This window comes from Bombina bombina, chromosome 2 (genome assembly GCF_027579735.1).
Source record: "Bombina bombina isolate aBomBom1 chromosome 2, aBomBom1.pri, whole genome shotgun sequence".
In the NCBI taxonomy this organism is placed as follows: domain Eukaryota; kingdom Metazoa; phylum Chordata; class Amphibia; order Anura; family Bombinatoridae; genus Bombina; species Bombina bombina.
This window is the reverse complement of record NC_069500.1, coordinates 984,180,912-984,200,444: the sequence shown is the minus strand read 5'-3', so window position 1 is coordinate 984,200,444 and position 19,533 is coordinate 984,180,912.

The following is a 19,533-nucleotide window of genomic DNA, read 5'->3' as shown; positions in this document are numbered from 1 at the left end:
AAGTTGTTTAATTATGCATAACTAAACATTTTATATAAAAATCTCAAGGTGTTAACTGTTCCTTTAACATTTTTAACCTATGTTAATTAATAAAAGTTAATTTTTATATAACTAAAAACTATATCTACCTGAATATGGTATTTTTATGTTTGTATGTTACAATAGCTGTTAACAGAGCACAGCAGGGCACTGGAAGGCAATTCATTATATAAAGTTATTTGTTCTCCGACATAGATCTCATTCATTGTCCTCTTTTCTTTTTGGTCACTAGGTTTTTGTGTATGATTACAGATTCTACAATATGTTTTATTATATATATATAATATATATATATATATATATATATATATATATATATATATATATATATAGAGAGAGAGAGAGAGAGAGAGAGAGAGAGAGAATATATAAATATAGCTCACTGTAAGATAATATTTAACTTACCTATTATTATTATACCAATTTGCATGCCTGTTTATTTTCCTAGTAAAAAAATCATGAATTAGTTTAATTGTATTGATCATACATTCTTATGGTTCATTAAACTGGTCTATAAAAAGACATTTTGCATAGTACTGGGCTAAAGCTAGTGTAAAATCTCCTATGGTTTCTTTAGCATTCCCTGCCAGCCACACAGCACCAGCTGCTGGCAAGATCAGATCTGAACTGTGAGTCTCAACAATAGCAGAGAACGTTAAAGGATTTCTTTCTTTTTCCCCCCTCTATCATCTACTAATCAGCACCACACTCTCTAGCAACACCGGGCTCCTTTCTGTCCTGTCTCTGTGTTCTTGCTATCCAGCAGTGGGCAATGTATGCAAGTCAGCTTCCTCCCAGGTCTCTAAGTTCTCAAGCTGTGCTATTGTGTCATGAAAGACATGAGATGTTGCTGTGGAGACAGAATTGAACTGTTCTAATGAGATGTTCAAGACCTCCAATACATGAGCACAAGATCAGCCATCATTACCAGACAGCTGAGAAACCATAGCTAGACTGCCGCTGCTCATAACGTGTGCGTAATTCAGCAATCACCTGCTTCCTCACTGCATTACAAAAGCTCCTTCTGAAAACAAGCGCACTGCTGTAATTATCAAGGTTAATGACAAACGGTGAATAGATAATTCAAGCTTGGAATTGTGAACCACAACATGAGACTCTAATTGCATAGTGGTCACAGATTATTTGTCATTCTTACAAAAAGTCCCAAAATGCAAAATAAACTCGTGAGACTGCACGGGGATTTTTTTAAATTATTCTTACCTATAATGCTATGTATCTATATATATATATATATATATATATATATATATATATAAAAAACATTAGATAATAATTTTATAGGTTAATAAATGTGCGACCAAAATTTGCAAATAAATAAAATTAAACTATTTTTCCAATGATAAGATAAAACAAACTGCAAATACTTTAGGACACTAAAAAGTGAATTAAACTGTATTTCCTTCTGTTTATTCATTTTATCATAAAAAATATTTACGTTTTACAACAAAAAGAGTCCAAGAACAGTTATAATATGACATAGCAGTGTGATAGATGCACACATATCAGGACATAAAAAGAACATATATCAAAGAAGAATGTATATCTCTGAACAACAGGCCGGTGAGGTAGCTCAGTTGGTAAATGCCCTGACTACAAAAAAGCCTGTTCAAACATCCAAAGGTTACAGATTCAAATCCCGGTAGGGCCGACTCAGCCCTTTATTCTTCCGAGGTTGATAAAATTGAGTACCATTAAATTGGTTAATAATAACAACTATTACTATTCAGCTGCTGATTTGGTTAATTCCGAGAGCAAGCCCTGAAAAAGCACTTTGAGCCACACTGGGAGAAAGGCGCTATATAAATACTAGTTATTATAACATCAAAAATATTACTATCAAGTTATTCACAAAAGGATCAGTGCAGTGTTGGTGTGTCCAATGGATGCTAAGGATCTAGAAATATTAATGTTTAATGCTCTCCCCTGGGCCGACAGCACACCCCTTACTAACTACCAAGATACAAAATTGTTCGGAAATATCTATTTACATTTGTGGTGGGATTGATGAGAATTTTTTCTTTTTTAGAGAATGTCCCCATCTATTGCAAGAAATAAAGTTTAGGGGAGAAAAATGACTAATAATAAGTCAGCATTTCAGCATGCTCTTGTTTCCCATTTAACGTATAATGGAGTTTAGCAAAAAAAAAAATATATATATATATCTGTTTCTATTACTTTTTTTTATAATATAAATGATTTCCAACCTTTCCTTTTCCTATATATATCAGATATGGGGCTCTCAGTTGTTGATATTAGTATCCATGGCAGCACCATGTGAGCTCAGTACTAGTAATAGCTATATTATATATGGAAGTGGAGATATCAAGAGTGGAGAGGGGATATATTTTACTCTAACACACATTTATTATGCTGGATCACATTTTTTTTTGTACTTCTAATTTCATTGAGAGTAATAAAATCATGCTCTCTCGTTCACCAGGTGCTGCCATTACAATAGACATTAGAACAAGTCCCAATAAATACACTGGAGGCTTCCTTATTAGCTTTACCTAGAAAAGATGTTGTGCTGGATATTTAGCAAAAAGCAATGAAATTAATTACACTAATGAGGTTTTGGTATGACATTAACTATTTCACATCCCTGAGCTTAAACCATTTTTTTAGTCTTTTTTGCATTTTACATAGTTATCTCAAGTTTACCTTTGAGGCTCACAGATCTTGTACCAACTACCTAGACCTTAAACTAGTCTAAGACACTAATAGCAAACAGGTAGAATCAACAGTATTCAGAAAACCTTTTTCAGGGAATACTCTCCTACTGTAATGCTCGTGGGATATTCCTCTATCAGACCAAACCTGGACAGTAGTCTTCTTATCCCGATGTCAAGTGGAGTGATAGGAAATATCCCAGAGCAGAGAGAGTTTGTAAAATGAGGTAAGCAGTACTCACAGTAGGCAGGGTAGTCCTTGGAGGCAACAGGAAGGCAATCGAGCAGTATAGCAGTTCAGGGGTAAATCAATAAAAGGAGCAGTACCAGGCAGGAGTCAGCAACCAAAGGAAATCCAGCAGTATAACAGTCCAGGGGTAAACCAATAGAAGGACCAGACAGGCAGAGTTCAGTAACAATATAGTAATCCAACAGTTCAGGGGTTAAGCAGGCAGAGTAGTCAGACACGCAGATTTCATCAACAATGTAGTAATCCAGCAGTTCAGGGGTTAAGCAGGCAGAGTGATCAGACAAGCAGAGTTCAGCAACAGTATAGCAATCCAACAGTTCAGTGGTTAAGCAGGCAGAGTGGTCAGACAAGCAGAGTTCAGCAACAGTATAGCAATCCAGCAGTTCAGGGGTTAAGCATGCAGAGTGGTCAGACAAGCAGAGTTCAGCAACAGTATAGCAATCCAGCAGTTCAGGGGTTAAGCAGGCAGAGTGGTCAGACAAGCAGAGTACAGCAACAATATGACAGTCCAGCATAACGTAATACTACACCTTGGAGCACACTAAGCAACACCTATACTTGGGCAGTGAAGATAGTAAGTGAAAGACTTACTGTAAATAGGCTCAGGATTCGCGCCACAGGGGATCCGGACAAGCTTCAGAGGGGGAGAGATGTGCGGCGATGATGTCATTGCCCCACGCTCACAGGAAACGCTGCATCCCTTGCAACAGCCAGAGCAACAACTGCTGCGCCCCTGGCAACAGCCAGAGCGGCACGCGCGAGGTGTGACACCTACATTACTCTATTGCCAAAGGATAATACACTAGAATTAAGCGTAACTGCTCCAACGACCCTGACTATAACAGACAAAGTAAGTAATTAACAGAAAGATTGCTACAAAGAGGTTACAACCCTGTAGTTATAAACAGAGCAAAAACAGAAGTGGATAAAACTGAGAGAAACAATTTGCTTCTGAATAAACCAAGGATAAAACTCTAGATGAAGTCTGATCCGGTTTGTCACACAATATTTGTCAGACTACGATAATATTTGTAAAATAATTCGTAAAAATCTACCCATGCTGATGGCTGATGATAAACTAGCACATGTAATCAAAAAAGGATGCAGGTTTTCCTACAGGAGGGGTGTCACCCTAGAGAATCTAGTCTCACCGAGTGAGCTACCCATACTTAATCGTACTAACTCATGTCTTGAGTCCAAGGGCATGTATAGGTGTGGATACAGTGCTTGCATACTCTGCAGCTCCATCAAAAGAGGGGACACTTTTGAATCTGATGTAATAGGAAAAAACTATAAAATAGCGTCCTGTGTAAATTGTAGAGCAAAAAATTTAATCTACCTTATTTGGTGTACATGCTCCAGAAGACAATATATAGGATGTACGTCTAGGGAAGTCACGGAACGCATCAGACAACATCTGTCCAATAATCAAGAGGTCTGATGCTTGTTAGGAACTAGCAAAACACTTTATATCAGAACACAATAGTCTGAGTACATACTAAGATGGATGGTAATTGAAAAGGTAAGGTCATCAAAACGAGGAGGAGACGTTTCCAAAGTTCTTCTAAAAAGCGAAGCCTATTGGATTTTCACACTTCAGACAGGTGTTCCAAAGGGTTTCAATTCCTTGTATGATGCAGTAAACTTCTGGGAATAAGATATAGGGGTATATTTATTAATGTGCGAGCGGACATAATATAATGTAGCGTATCATGTCCGCTGCACATCTATAAATGCCAACAGCTGTCATCATTTATCTGTGCACCAGCAGAATGCCGCCCCCTGCAAATTTGCAGCCAATCGGTCGCTAGCAGGGGTGTCAATCAACCCGATCGTATTCGATCGGGTTGATTTCTGTCCGCGGCCTCAGAGAAGGCGGACAAGTTATGGAGCAGCGTTCTTTAGACCGCTGCTTCATAACTTCTGTCTCTGGCGACTCTGAAGGCCCCATAGGATCTATCGCTAAAATTGCACTACAGCTTATTAAAACATTTTTTTTTTTTGTTGTGTGCTCTATTCGCCATCTTTGTTATGGGCAATAATATATTAGGTAAGGGCAATTTATTGTGGTGCTTTATTCGCCATCTTTGTTATAAGCAATAATATATTAGATAAGGGCCATTTATTGTGGTGCTCTATTCGCCATCGTTGTTATGGGCAATAATATATTAGATAAGGGCAATTTATTGTGGTGCTCTATTCGCCATCTTTGTTATAGGCAGTAATATATTAGATAAGGGCAATTTATTGTGGTGTTCTATTCACCATCTTTGTTATGGGCATTTGTTATACTCTTAAAGGGACAGTCAACACCAGAATGTTTGTTGTTTAAAAAGATAGATAATCCCTTAATTACCAATTCCCCAGTTTTGCATAACCAACACAGTTATAATTATACACGTTTTACCTCTGTAATTACCTTGTATCTAAGCCTCAGCAGACTGCCCCCTTATTTCAGTTCTTTTGACAGACTTGCAGTTTAGCCAATCAGAGCTGTCTCCATTTTAAATTCACGTGCATGAGCTCAATGTTACCTATATGAAACACATGAACTAATGCCCTCTAGTGGTGAAAAATTATCAAAATGCATTTAGATTAGAGGTGGCCTTCAAGGTCTAAGAAATTAGCATATGAACCTCCTAAGTTTAGCTTTCAACTAAGAATACCAAGATAACAAAGCAAAATTGGTGATAAAAGTAAAATGAAAAGTTGTTTAAAATTACATGACCTATCTGAATCATTAAAGTTTATTTTTTGGACTTGACTGTCCCTTTAAAGGGACATGAAACCCACATTTTTTCTTTTATGATTTAAAAAGAGAATGCATTTTTAAACATCTTTCTAATTTACTTCTATTATCTAATTTGTTTTATTCTCTTGATATTCTTAGCTGAAAAGCATATCTAGATATGCTCAGAAGCTGCTGATTTGTTGCTGCACATGGAAGCCTCATTTGATTGGCTCACCCATGTGCATTTCTTTTTCTTCAAATAAGGATATCTAAAAAATGAAGCAAAATAAATAATAGAAGTAAATTGTAATGTTGTTTAAATTTGTATGTTCTATCTGAATCATGAAAGAAAGATTTTAGGTTTAGTGACCCTTTAAGCTGCAATATGTATTTTACTATTAAATGAATATATATACACCAAAAGCTGAACATATATTTACATTGATGTAGTATATTTATTAATTGTATTTTCATAAGATCTGTATATTTCTTGCAGACAATACATGGTTAAAAGTGTTAAATAGGTTTAAGGGTTAAAGATTTTAAACAGAGCTAATAACTCTCTGAGTCACCTGATTAGGTAACCACGAATGAAATAGCAGCATATGGTTTAAATACAATGATGTTTTTATCAAGTATAATGTCTATGATTAAGGGTGAACGCCGAAACATGTCAGACTACTTTTTATGCTGTATCTTTTGTTTTATGAAGAAGTGCCGGCTTTTCTACTTTTCTATATAAGCATATACATATATGCTGCCATTGCTGTGCTATTTACCTCCTTCTCTGCAATTAGGTTCTGATGCTGTCTCTGATGACATCAGAACGAGGGTCTCATTGGAGCCTATAGAAGTTTGCTCTCGTGCGAATAACTTTTAATACCAGCATACATTTCATGAAAGCTCCTATATGTGTATTTTTTTAGCAGTGGTGTACAATATATAATCATAAAAATAAAAAAATGAAAATGGTGTGAATGCAAACTACTACCCCTGTCAAAAATCAGTTTGCATAGTATAAAAATATTTGCACCAAAAACCCTAGTATACTTGGTATAAATGTTAAATTGAGTTAGCTAGGGTCGCCTTTAGAGTCCGGGCAATGCTAAAAGTCAACTAGTAAACAATTGATTGTGGTGCTTTTGCAAAGATCCTGTTACCTAGAGATAATAACAAAGTTTTTTCATATGCGGTTTGTTTTATTACACAAGCATATAAATGCTGTCATTTTCAGTGACACACATACTGTATCCTATTGCTTTTACTATATTCATATTCCACTATATTCTGCTTGGCACCATGTTATGTTAATATCTCTCTGAATGGCACAACTTAATATGGTAGTATAGCTATTCATCCTTTTAGAGCTGTATTCTGTATTATTGTTATTAAAATGTAGAAGCATTTATACACACCTATTTTAATAGAGCCATTAATATAAGAATTCTGTGTATTTTTAATAATAATAAAAGTATAAAGACTTTTTTGAACAAAGAACGATAATCCCTGTATATGCACTACCCGCTATTTTAGATAGAATTGTTGTATACGTATCCAAGTATCTGTATATTAAATTGGTTTAACCCCCTTGTTGCCACAGAGGACTACCTTTTTGGTAGTCATGAGGTTAAATCTGTCCCAGCACATGGTAAGGCTGTTATGCAAAATCAGAAAATTAGAGAAGCTGTGCAGTTATGATGAGATGCCTTACCCAAAGGACCACCTGTCTGCCTATCATAGACCTGGAATCCACTTCATTTTGAATCAAAATGTGAAAGCTGCAAACGTGGGTGCCGTGAGACAGCAGAGATGCAAATCTGGGCAGATGCCTATTAAACAATACTTTTCAGATAATGTTTATCATGTTTGCCGTGTTTCCAAATTTCTCAGCATATCATAGCAACTATATAGAATCCAATGAGTCTTAAATGGTTTTGCCAGTCTCCCTATATAAAAGGTGTGTATTTTGATCTTTGTTTTTACAATATAACATACACTACTTCGCTACACCACTCATCATTATTATGATAAATATGAATACCCATATTAAACCTGGAATGATTGGGGATTAAAAAGCCTGGATCCTCAGGACATTACAGGTGCCAAGGAGGCCAAAAGCTAATTATAAGTAAATGAATATATATGAAATATATTGTAAATCCCTGTTTAGTAATATCATAAAATAGACCATTTTCTTTAGAAAGACAAAGGTCAGTGGTTTTAGACTTCTGAGATGTCTCTGTTAAAGTATTAATTAAATAAACTGAAAAGTGAATGCTTTTAAAATAGTTAATTTCGAACTGTGAGGTATTGTTAAATAGACAAATGTCTTCAGTAGCCACAGAGCAAATTTACATCTTCAGTTTCCTCATTGTTCATTATACTGAACGAGCCCAAGTCCAGCTGCAGCTGTCACCTGGAGAATATTCATATATACTTTTTGGGGACAGTGCTGGAGTTCACCAGATTTAGTTAACCATGTATAACATAAAGGCCTAGATAACAAACGGAGCAATATTTCTTATCTCTTTTGAGCGCTAGCAAAAAAAGTAGAAAACCTGATTTCATATTCTCAAGTGTGCTAACCCGACATAAAAATATTAATATTTCACATTCCAATGTTCTTCCAATAGCAGAACATGTTCTATTTATTCATAAATACATATTTCTACTTATATCTGATGGTATTTTGGTACAATATATATCAATAAATATATATATATATATATATATATATATATATATATATATATATATATATATATATATATATATACAGGGAGTGCAGAATTATTAGGCAAGTTGTATTTTTGAGGATTAATTTTATTATTGAACAACAACCATGTTCTCAATGAACCCAAAAAACTCATTAATATCAAAGCTGAATAGTTTTGGAAGTAGTTTTTAGTTTGTTTTTAGTTATAGCTATTTTAGGGGGATATCTGTGTGTGCAGGTGACTATTACTGTGCATAATTATTAGGCAACTTAACAAAAAACAAATATATACCCATTTCAATTATTTATTTTTACCAGTGAAACCAATATAACATCTCAACATTCACAAATATACATTTCTGACATTCAAAAACAAAACAAAAACAAATCAGTGACCAATATAGCCACCTTTCTTTGCAAGGACACTCAAAAGCCTGCCATCCATGGATTCTGTCAGTGTTTTGATCTGTTCACCATCAACATTACGTGCAGCAGCAACCACAGCCTCCCAGACACTGTTCAGAGAGGTGTACTGTTTTCCCTCCTTGTAAATCTCACATTTGATGATGGACCACAGGTTCTCAATGGGGTTCAGATCAGGTGAACAAGGAGGCCATGTCATTAGATTTTCTTCTTTTATACCCTTTCTTGCCAGCCACGCTGTGGAGTACTTGGACGCGTGTGATGGAGCATTGTCCTGTATGAAAATCATCTTTTTCTTGAAGGATGCAGACTTCTTCCTGTACCACTGCTTGAAGAAGGTGTCTTCCAGAAACTGGCAGTAGGACTGGAAGTTGAGCTTGACTCCATCCTCAACCCGAAAAGGCCCCACAAGCTCATCTTTGATGATACCAGCCCAAACCAGTACTCCACCTCCACCTTGCTGGCGTCTGAGTCGGACTGGAGCTCTCTGCCCTTTACCAATCCAGCCACGGGCCCATCCATCTGGCCCATCAAGACTCACTCTCATTTCATCAGTCCATAAAACCTTAGAAAAATCAGTCTTGAGATATTTCTTGGCCTAGTCTTGACGTTTCTGCTTGTGTGTCTTGTTCAGTGGTGGTCGTCTTTCAGCCTTTCTTACCTTGGCCATGTCTCTGAGTATTGCACACCTTGTGCTTTTGGGCACTCCAGTGATGTTGCAGCTCTGAAATATGGCCAAACTGGTGGCAAGTGGCATTTTGGCAGCTGCACGCTTGACTTTTCTCAGTTCATGGGCAGTTATTTTGCGCCTTGGTTTTTCCACACGCTTCTTGCGACCCTGTTGACTATTTTGAATGAAACGCTTGATTGTTCGATGATCACGCTTCAGAAGCTTTGCAATTTTAAGAGTGCTGCATCCCTCTGCAAGATATCTCACTATTTTTGACTTTTCTGAGCCTGTCAAGTCCTTCTTTTGACCCATTTTGCCAAAGGAAAGGAAGTTGCCTAATAATTATGCACACCTGATATAGGGTGTTGATGTCATTAGACCACACCCCTTCTCATTACAGAGATGCACATCACCTAATATGCTTAATTGGTAGTAGGCTTTCAAGCCTATACAGCTTGGAGTAAGACAACATGCATAAAGAGGATGATGTGGTCAAAATACTCATTTGCCTAATAATTCTGCACTCCCTGTATAGATATATATATATGATATAGGAATTTCTATTTATAAATACATAGAACATATTCTGCTATGTGCAGAACATTGGGTAGTGAAATATTTACAGTAAATACATAGTATAACACTTTATTAAATATGAATATTACATAAATATGCTTTTTCATTTTTTATTGCAAAGAGCTCCAATGCACTTCTATTTATGTCTATATATGTATACATATGCATTTATGTTTTTTAGGTGTATATATGCCTGTAAATACATATATATATATATATATATATATATATATATATATATATATATATATATAAATATATATGTATTTAGACATGTATATATTTATTTATCTCAATGTTAAAGCCATTTGCCTGTCTTTTTCCCCTAACACCTGAGACCTTATATCTTAAAAAAAAATAAAAAATATTAGATAGTGTTATTGAGTGTAACTGTACTTTGTAATTTATTTTTTATGTGTTTTATGACACTTTTGGTTTTGCAAAATAGTTAACCAGGGTTCTGAGAATGGCCTATCCCAACGCACGTTGACTTCAATTACGCTCAATCGATCGCCTTTACTTTCAGCTTGTATATGAACGCTACACTAGATGCACGCAGACGTGATAAATCTTTATTTCCGTAGTATTTTTCATGTGTTTTGTTATATAACTAGCAAGAAATAATTGTTTACTTTGCTACATTTTACAGCAGTATTTCTGATTGTGCTTTAGTGCAACACTTAACTCATCACTTGTAATACAAGCACAATGAGCGCTGTAATAACACTCCATGCGTTATCCACTAAAAGTATAGGGTGCGCCAACGTCCGCAGTAAAATGCTATTGGTATAATTTTTAACCATCAATTCAAATGACCAGATTGTGTGATATTCTGCGAGTGAGACCGAGCATAAGATAAAGCACCATGCTCCAATTACTATCTAGCCATATGGCTTTTATACTTTTCTTCATTGAAATTTGTATGCATACATTGTATTAGTATTTTTTTAATATTTTGCCAGGTTTTCCTGTATGTCTGTATGGCAGGGTATATATTTTACAATACAACAGACCATAGATGATTCATGGGGGCATATTTATCAATGTGCGAGCAGACATGATGCTAAGTCGCATATCATGTCCGCGGCACATCAGTAAATACCAACAGCATACGCTGTCGGCATTTATCATTGCACCAGCAGTTCTTGTGAACTGCTGGTGCAATGCCGCCCCCTGCAGATACGTGGCCAATCGCCCGCTATCAGGGGTGTCAATCAACCCGATCGTATTCGATCGGGTAGATTTCTGTCTGCAGCCTCAGAGCAGGCGGACAAGTTATGGAGCAGTGGTCTTTAGACTGCTACTTCATAACTTCTGTTCAGGCTCGCCGGAAACATGGGGCATGAAGCTCTATACAAAGCTTTATAAATATGCCCCATTGTCTAAAGTTTCACATACATAAATTTTGCCTATATGGACAAGGAAAACTATAATTTTATCAATGTTTGTCTTTTAATTTGATAAGGTGTATGATACCAAGTTTTTGATTTATGGTAAACAAAATGGCAGATATATGCATCCTTTGAATCACATATCCAGGTACAAGAATTAAAGCACAAATAATTATTTGTTTTTTGCCATAGGCAATGTTACTGTCTGATTTAAAGCAAGAAAACATATATGTCAAGTTATTTCAGTTAATGAACAAGAATCATATACAAAAAAATACCAATTATGCATCTGAGTAAAGGTACACTTAAATTTATAACATGCCATTATTTGAACAAAGCATAACATAAACACTCATTCCAAACGCTTTTTTAAATAAAGTTTTATTAAAATGTTGTAACTAAGCAACATATTGAACGCACTCAAATATGTTCATTTCTTATATTGCTGCATATAAAAAAACACGGACAATTAAAGCATATATTTAACATACAATGATTTGGATAGCTCAAGAATAACTTTCACACTTATTGCTACATAAAATAATGTATTCATAATAATTCATAAGGTCATAAATGTATCCCCTATGGCAACTGGAATAATGTTTGCTCATTTCTTCTCCTCATAATTATGTTAAAGTTAGAAAGTAAATTAATGTATAAATATTATTCTAAATGATTGCAAAGCTAATTTGTATTGACAAATTATGAGGTTAATGAGGAGATCTGGTTGCTCTTGGGATTATAAAAATCTCATAAAAAGGATACTGGAAGTCTTATATTGTTAACATAATTTGATTCTATTAGCACAATATCCTCCACCCCCTATACCCCATGCCAATGTTCCCCTAGCATGGAATAAGTAGCTAGCTTGCTTTGGAACAGTCATTAAGAGAATGATAGAGGTAGCTAGATTGGATAAAAGGATATGTGAATTGCAAAAGATCTGCACATAAACTAAATTTAAAGTATTTTACTTTTTTAAATATGAAGCTTAATTATTTAAAATGTAATATTTATATTTGCCCCTTTTGATACCAAGGATTGAGGATGTGGACAATCAAAATATAAATGGATTGAGGATAAAGGTAGTGAAATACAATTTAGATGGGCTGTTTCACTAGGTGGTCATGTTGGGGTGCTCCTTGAATGATAGTTTTTTTATTTTTATTAGGGGACATGCAGAGTAAGCTATCATGGGTTAGGAAGAATTGATTGGAGAACAATATGGGTTTGGTTAAAGGTAGTGCCTATACAGATTACTTAAAGTTACATATAAGACATAAAATAAATATAGCATTAATTGTAGGTAAACACATTGCATTAGAATATACTTTTTATACATTATGATGTTGTAGACTTCATGGGTGAGATTATATATGTGGCACAGGTTTCAGCACAACTGACCCGTAAGTTCTCCTTGCACATCAGGTGAATCACAAATATGGCACCGGCAGTTCATATGCTGCCGTAAGTCGGATAAACTGGCGATGTTCAGAAATGTGCGGAAATAAACATTTCTGGAGTCGCCAGTGACTTCGGCAGGTTAAAAACTGCCTGTGCCTAAGTAAAAAACAAAAAAATGTTACATCGCCCGTAAAAGTCTAACCCGCCTCCCAAAAATAAACCAGACACGTCAAAACCCCTATATCCACCATCCCCCCACATAACAAATAATAATAAAAGTGATTAACCCCTAAACCACTATCACCCCACAACGCAATATACCTAATAAATGTTTTAACCCCTAGTACGCCATCCGCCCATATTGCAAATTATCTAAATAAATGTATTAACCCCTAATCTGCCACCCCCACATTGCAAAGTATCTAATTACACTATTAACCCCTAATCCGCCAACCTCCACAATGCAATCAACGTATTAACACTATTAACCTCTAAACCGCCAACCCCCCACAACACAATATACCTAATTAACCTATTAACCCCTAAACCACCATCTCCGACAATGCAAATAACTAATCTAATCACTAAGCGCCCTAACCTAACACCCCCTAAATTAACCCCAATTACATAAAATAAAAAAGACTACCTTACTAATAAATTAATTAAAATTTACCAAAATAATAAAACTCCTAACATTACTCAAAAAAAACCCCTAAGATTAAATAAATAACAAATGTCAGGTTATAAGGATAATACCTGCTCCCCAAATACTTGCAAATTCTACAGAGACATATAGGTGTAAGAGGAAACACATAATTCCAGTGTAAAATATAGGTATACCTTGGCTAAAAGACTTAATGCAGATAGTCTAAGTAATACCTGTTAAACAATAACCAAAGAATAACAAGAGCTCTCATTATACCCCCTCTACCTGGTCAGGTCTCTCTTGGACCTTAAATACCTAGTATATGAGATATAGGAGGTTTATTTAATTTGAGATAGGTCTACTCTTGAACCCCTATTTTGTAGAATGTACTCTTGATGGATCTATCCTACTGAGTATAAAGCTTTTCATAGTCATATTAATGAACAATTAACAGTTAAATGCCAGCTACTGTAAAATGTGACAGTTATTAGTCATCTGTGACTATAAGAAGGAGCAATGAACTTCTGAAGAACATATTAACTTCTGGGCTAAACAGCTGTCTCAACAAAAACTGGACCCTAGTCCCTGTCTATCCTATGACTACAATAAGAATAGTCTTTGGGCATTTGACAACAGAGTTGAATGGAGCAGTTACCAACAAAAAGAGACATTGCACAAAGCACAACAGAATACTAATGTAACATATGTCTATTACCAGGGCCGCCACTAGAAATTTTGGGGCCCCTGACTTAACCATTGATCAGGCCCCCCCCCCCCTCCTTTGACATGTGCAATTTTTTACCAAGTGACTAAAACGTATATGCACTTTATTCTTAAGTGTCTATTTAAACTTGGAAATGTTGTAAAGGTAGTAACATACAAACACACACACACAGACACTCATACACTGAAACACACACACATAAAAATTCACATATAGACACTCTAGCAGACACGCAAAGAAACACACAAACACACTCAGACACAGACACCCAAACAGACAATCAGCACTTGTTTACATTGACCTGACAAGTAATGAGGTAAACTACAGTTTTGTAAAAAAAAAAGGAGATTTAGAAAATAAAATATGGAGTTCTGATTATCTTTTTGTAAAGGAAGATGCCAACTAAATGATGACAACAGCATGCAGTGGCTGAAAGGAAGGGCCCTGAACTGCCTAAACAAGAATTTAAAGTTTAAATGGTGGATTAGTGACTTCTGGAAAGGTCTCGTTAGTCTCAAAGTCTGTAGAAAGATGTGAATAATCAGTAGTAAGGTCAAAATGTCCTAAAAATGAACAGACAATGGACACACACACACAAACTCAAACTTGCACATACACCCAAGGAAACACCGACAGTGACAGCCTCAGAAAACACACAAAGACATACACACACACAGAGACACCCACAGAAAACACACAAAGACATACACACACAGAGAGACAACCACATAAAACACGGAAAAACATACATACCCACACCCTCACTGAGACATCCACAGAAAACACACAAAGACATACACACACCCTCACAGAGACACCCGCAGAAAACACACACCCCACAGAGACATCCACAGAAAATACAGACATACATACATATATACACACACACACACCCTCACAGAGACATCCACAGAAAACACAGACAAACACACCCACCCTCACAGATGCATCCAGAGAAAATACACAAAGACAAACATACACACACCCTCACAGAGACACCCATAGAAAAAGCTCAAAGACATATGCACACACCCTCACAGACATCCACAGAAAATGCACAAATACATACACACCCACTCTCACAGAGAGACCCACAGAAAAAAATATATACACACTCATAGAGACACAAACCAAAGCACAAAGACATAAACACAGACACCCACAGAAACACTCACAGGAGGAAACATTTATGCACCTTGCATCCCCTAAATCAACAGTGTGTGACATGCATGATAAAAAAATTGCAGAAATTAAGAGATCACTTTTTAAAGAATCATATTTGTAAATATGCAAACAAAAATAATTCTGTGAATTCAAAATTGTACATTAATGATCTGGGTAGATGGCTAGATGAAGAAAAGTACTTTTAAAAGGTTGACATATGTTTGCTTGTTTTTTCCCCATTTTCCCCAACCAAAAGCACCACTTCAAACATAGTGTACAAATGTTCCCATCTGTCAGCTGTTCTTATGGATTTTGAAAATGCTGTACTCTATATGGTCTTGGTGGAACCATAAGCTGTGGTACTCATACCATTAGATCTGGTTAAATGCAGGATTTAGGCTTGTTGGTATGTATTTCAAAATTAAGTCAGCTGTAGTGTAAACTGAACAGTTTTAAGTTAACCTGTCTCATTTCAAACACTGAGCAATCGTAGTCTGAGAGTATAACATTTTATGCAGATGTAAAAATCTTAGATAAAATGCCTCCTTGCATCTGGAAAGTCCTTGCATAAAGGGGCAGTAAACTGGAATGTAATATATATATAGTACCCACTGGTGGCTGCCAAAATTTTTTTTTTTTAGTTCTTGCCTTATGGGGCCCCCTGGCCCATTGGGCCCCTGGCAGGAGTCACCCCTTTCACCCCTGATGGCGGCCCTGTCTATTACTCAAAGTATGTGATTGTCTGTGCAGCAATGTAACTGAATAGGTAGGAAGTAATACATCAATAGGTCTTCTCTTAGCTGAGACTCTGTCAGGAGTATTGCAGTATATATCAAAGTAGTAAGACAAGTCTCAATTTGAGGATCCCCTACAACCTAATAAGCTGAAAAGAGATATGAATTGTGATGTCCCCTAAGGTATAAACTTTCTCTGAAACATAACAGCCAAAGCTTAGGAGATCAAAACAGGCATTTATATATAATATTATATATAATATTATATATATACCACTAGGACAGGTGTGCATGATGTTATTAAAGAACCAATCTGTGAAAGTTCACACTTATCTAAAGGGTTAACAACATACCCTCCCTGATTGGTCATTCACACCCTTATAAGGACCCTGACCAGCAGAGACCATTATCTCTGATGAAGCGCATGTGCCTATGCGCGAAACGCGTAAGATAGGAGCTTACCGTGTGTCTGATGAAGCCTGCTCCTAATAAACCTTGTTTATCCACTTTAAGACTCAGCTTTCCTTTTTCCACATTTATATATAATACCATTTTATATGGCTAAATCCCAATAAGAGCCTGTAGCTAATGGCTCTTATATACTTGCAAGACTAGTGAAAGTGATCTTTAACATTGCAAGGACTATGATACACTAAAAATAAATAATATGAGTTAAGCAAATACTATATGCACAGAACACAAATTAGTCAGCTCATAGGACAGGGAACACCAGCTGCGCTTCGGCATCTCATCTCCAGCATAGAACACATGGAGTGTTCAAATGCTTAAATCGGTTATTAATATAATAGGAGAAGGGACATTATGAACAATACATTCTTATTGTAATATAAGCAAGCTGCATCCTAACTTTAACGTGAAATATTACATCTAATACTGAGATGTTTAAGTAGGCAATTAGTACACAAAGAGTATTATAGGAATTATACAATACATTTTGCAGCTAAATATGACATAGCTTTACTGCGATTACCACTGTGTTTTCTGTATTATACCTTCAAAATATACCAACGGTGCAGACAAGAGACAAAACTCAGAATAAATCATTGATTAATATACAATAAAACCTTCACATATCCACTATGACTCTCAGATCAATCATCGCTGTACCCAGCAGAACCATATTAACTGATTCCACATCTCCATAGTGGATCATTCGATGATGATGTCCATAAGAGAAGAAATTGAAGCCTCTTGATCTCAATATCAGCCTTTCTGCTAATCACTTTTGCAGCTATTGGACATACCGAATATGGTCTGGACAAAATTTAGCATCCGCAGTTGGAGGCATGAAATCGAAGCTCTTCAGCTCTACCACTACGCCTTTATAGGTTTGCTGGAGTTGAAATGCCTCATCAAGTAAAGCGCAAAACTTTTTTTCAAAGTCCAGTAGGATTTGTTGTAGAGCGTATCTCTCTCATTGTCTCATTAGGTAGAAACATAACCAGCGTTGCAAATCTGGTTTGATAACACAGAATCTGGAATCCTAGGGGTATACGTGCGGGAAGCCAAAACAGCGCAATCAATCAAGCTCACAATATAGCCCTCATGGTCTGACCCTGTGCAGTTTAGCTGAAGAACATAGGTAGATGAATTATGTTTTTAACTCTCCGACTCCTCCAGAGCTTCTCAGGGCTGTGCAACTTAAAACATTAATGTATTGAGTAAAATGTAGTAAATAACCCCTTAAATTCCAACAAAGTCCAAGAGCTCCCCATAAACACATCCAGCTGCAACAGCTATAGACCTTGCCCCCCAATGCAGTGGAAATTTTGATGACTAAACTCGCTTTGTGCACAGGGGCACAGTCATGCTGGAACAGGAGAAGGTTCCCCAAAGTGTTGCTACAAGTTGGAAGCACCCAATGGTCTAAAATATCTTCATATCCTTTAGCATTAAGATGGCCCTTCACTGAAACTAAAGGGCCTAGTCCAAATCCTGAGAAACAGTTCTAAACCATTATTTCTCCTCCACCAAACTTTACAGCAGGCACAAAGCATTCCTGTTGCCAAGCGTTCTACTGGCATACGCCCCATGCCTTTATTTTTCCTTTAGACTGCTAGATAGTGAAGCATAAGTCATTACTTCAGAGAACACTTTTCCACTACTCCAGAGTACAGTGTGTTGATATGAGGCTTGTGTACACTGCTCAGCCATGGAAAACCATGTCATGAAACTCCTGATGAACTTTTCTTGTGCTGATATGGCTTCGAGATGCAGTATGGAATTCTGTAGTGAGTGATGCAACAGATTATATAGGTGATTTTTATATGTTACATACTTAAAGGGACATGAAACCCAATTTTGTGTTCTTTCATGATTCAGATAGAGCATGTGGTTTTAATCAGCTTTCTAATTTGCTTCTATTTAATTTGTTTTGTTCTCTTGGTATCTTTTGTTAGAGAGGATACCTAGGCAGTATATAGGCCTCATGCTATTGGTTCACCCAATGCATTAACTATCTCCCAGTTATGCATTGCTGCTCCTTTAACAAAGGATACCAAGAGAAAGAAGCAAATTGGATAACAGAAGTAATTTGGAAAATTGTTTAAAATCGCATGCTCTATCTAAATCATGAAGAAAAAATGTGGGATTTTTATGTCCCTTTTAGCACTCAGCGGCATCTGTGCATTTGTGTGGGCTACCACTTTGTGACTGGGCCATTGTTGCTGCTAGATGCTTCCACTTCACAATAATAGCACTTACAGTTGATCGGGGCAGATCTAGTAGGACAGTAATTTTGCAAACTGACTTGTGGCAAAGGTAGCATCCTATCACACTGTCATGTTTAAAGTCATGAGTTTGTCAGTAGAACCCATTCTACTGCCAGTGTATGTCTATGGAGACTTCATGCCTATGTGCTGGATTTTATGTATCTGTTAGCAATAGCTGAACCACATGAAATTGATAATTAGCAGGGGTGTCCACATACTTTTGGCCATATAGTATATGCAGTGGTGGTTCTATAGGGATGCTGGGGGAGGTGCTATGCTCCTCCCTAAAAAACTTGTAGCACCCCATTAGCACTCAATATATTATGTTCACCACCTTTGTTAGTCTCCCCAATTAGTTCTAAAACTGCCACTGAGTGTATGTTGATAGGGAGTGTGTATTGAGTTTGGAAGTTATGTTAGTAAACTAATTTGATTGTACTATAGACTGGATCCAATTTGGATATTATGCTAGCTTGATTTCTGAACACTGCTATGTTAAAGTTAACAGGTTACAACAACCACACTGCAGGCTATTTCTTTATTTTTTTAAAAGTTTTTAAAGTTTTACAAAAATGAACAAACATAGAAAAAGACTTGTACAGTGCCAGTGTTTGAGGCACACTTATATATATATATATATATA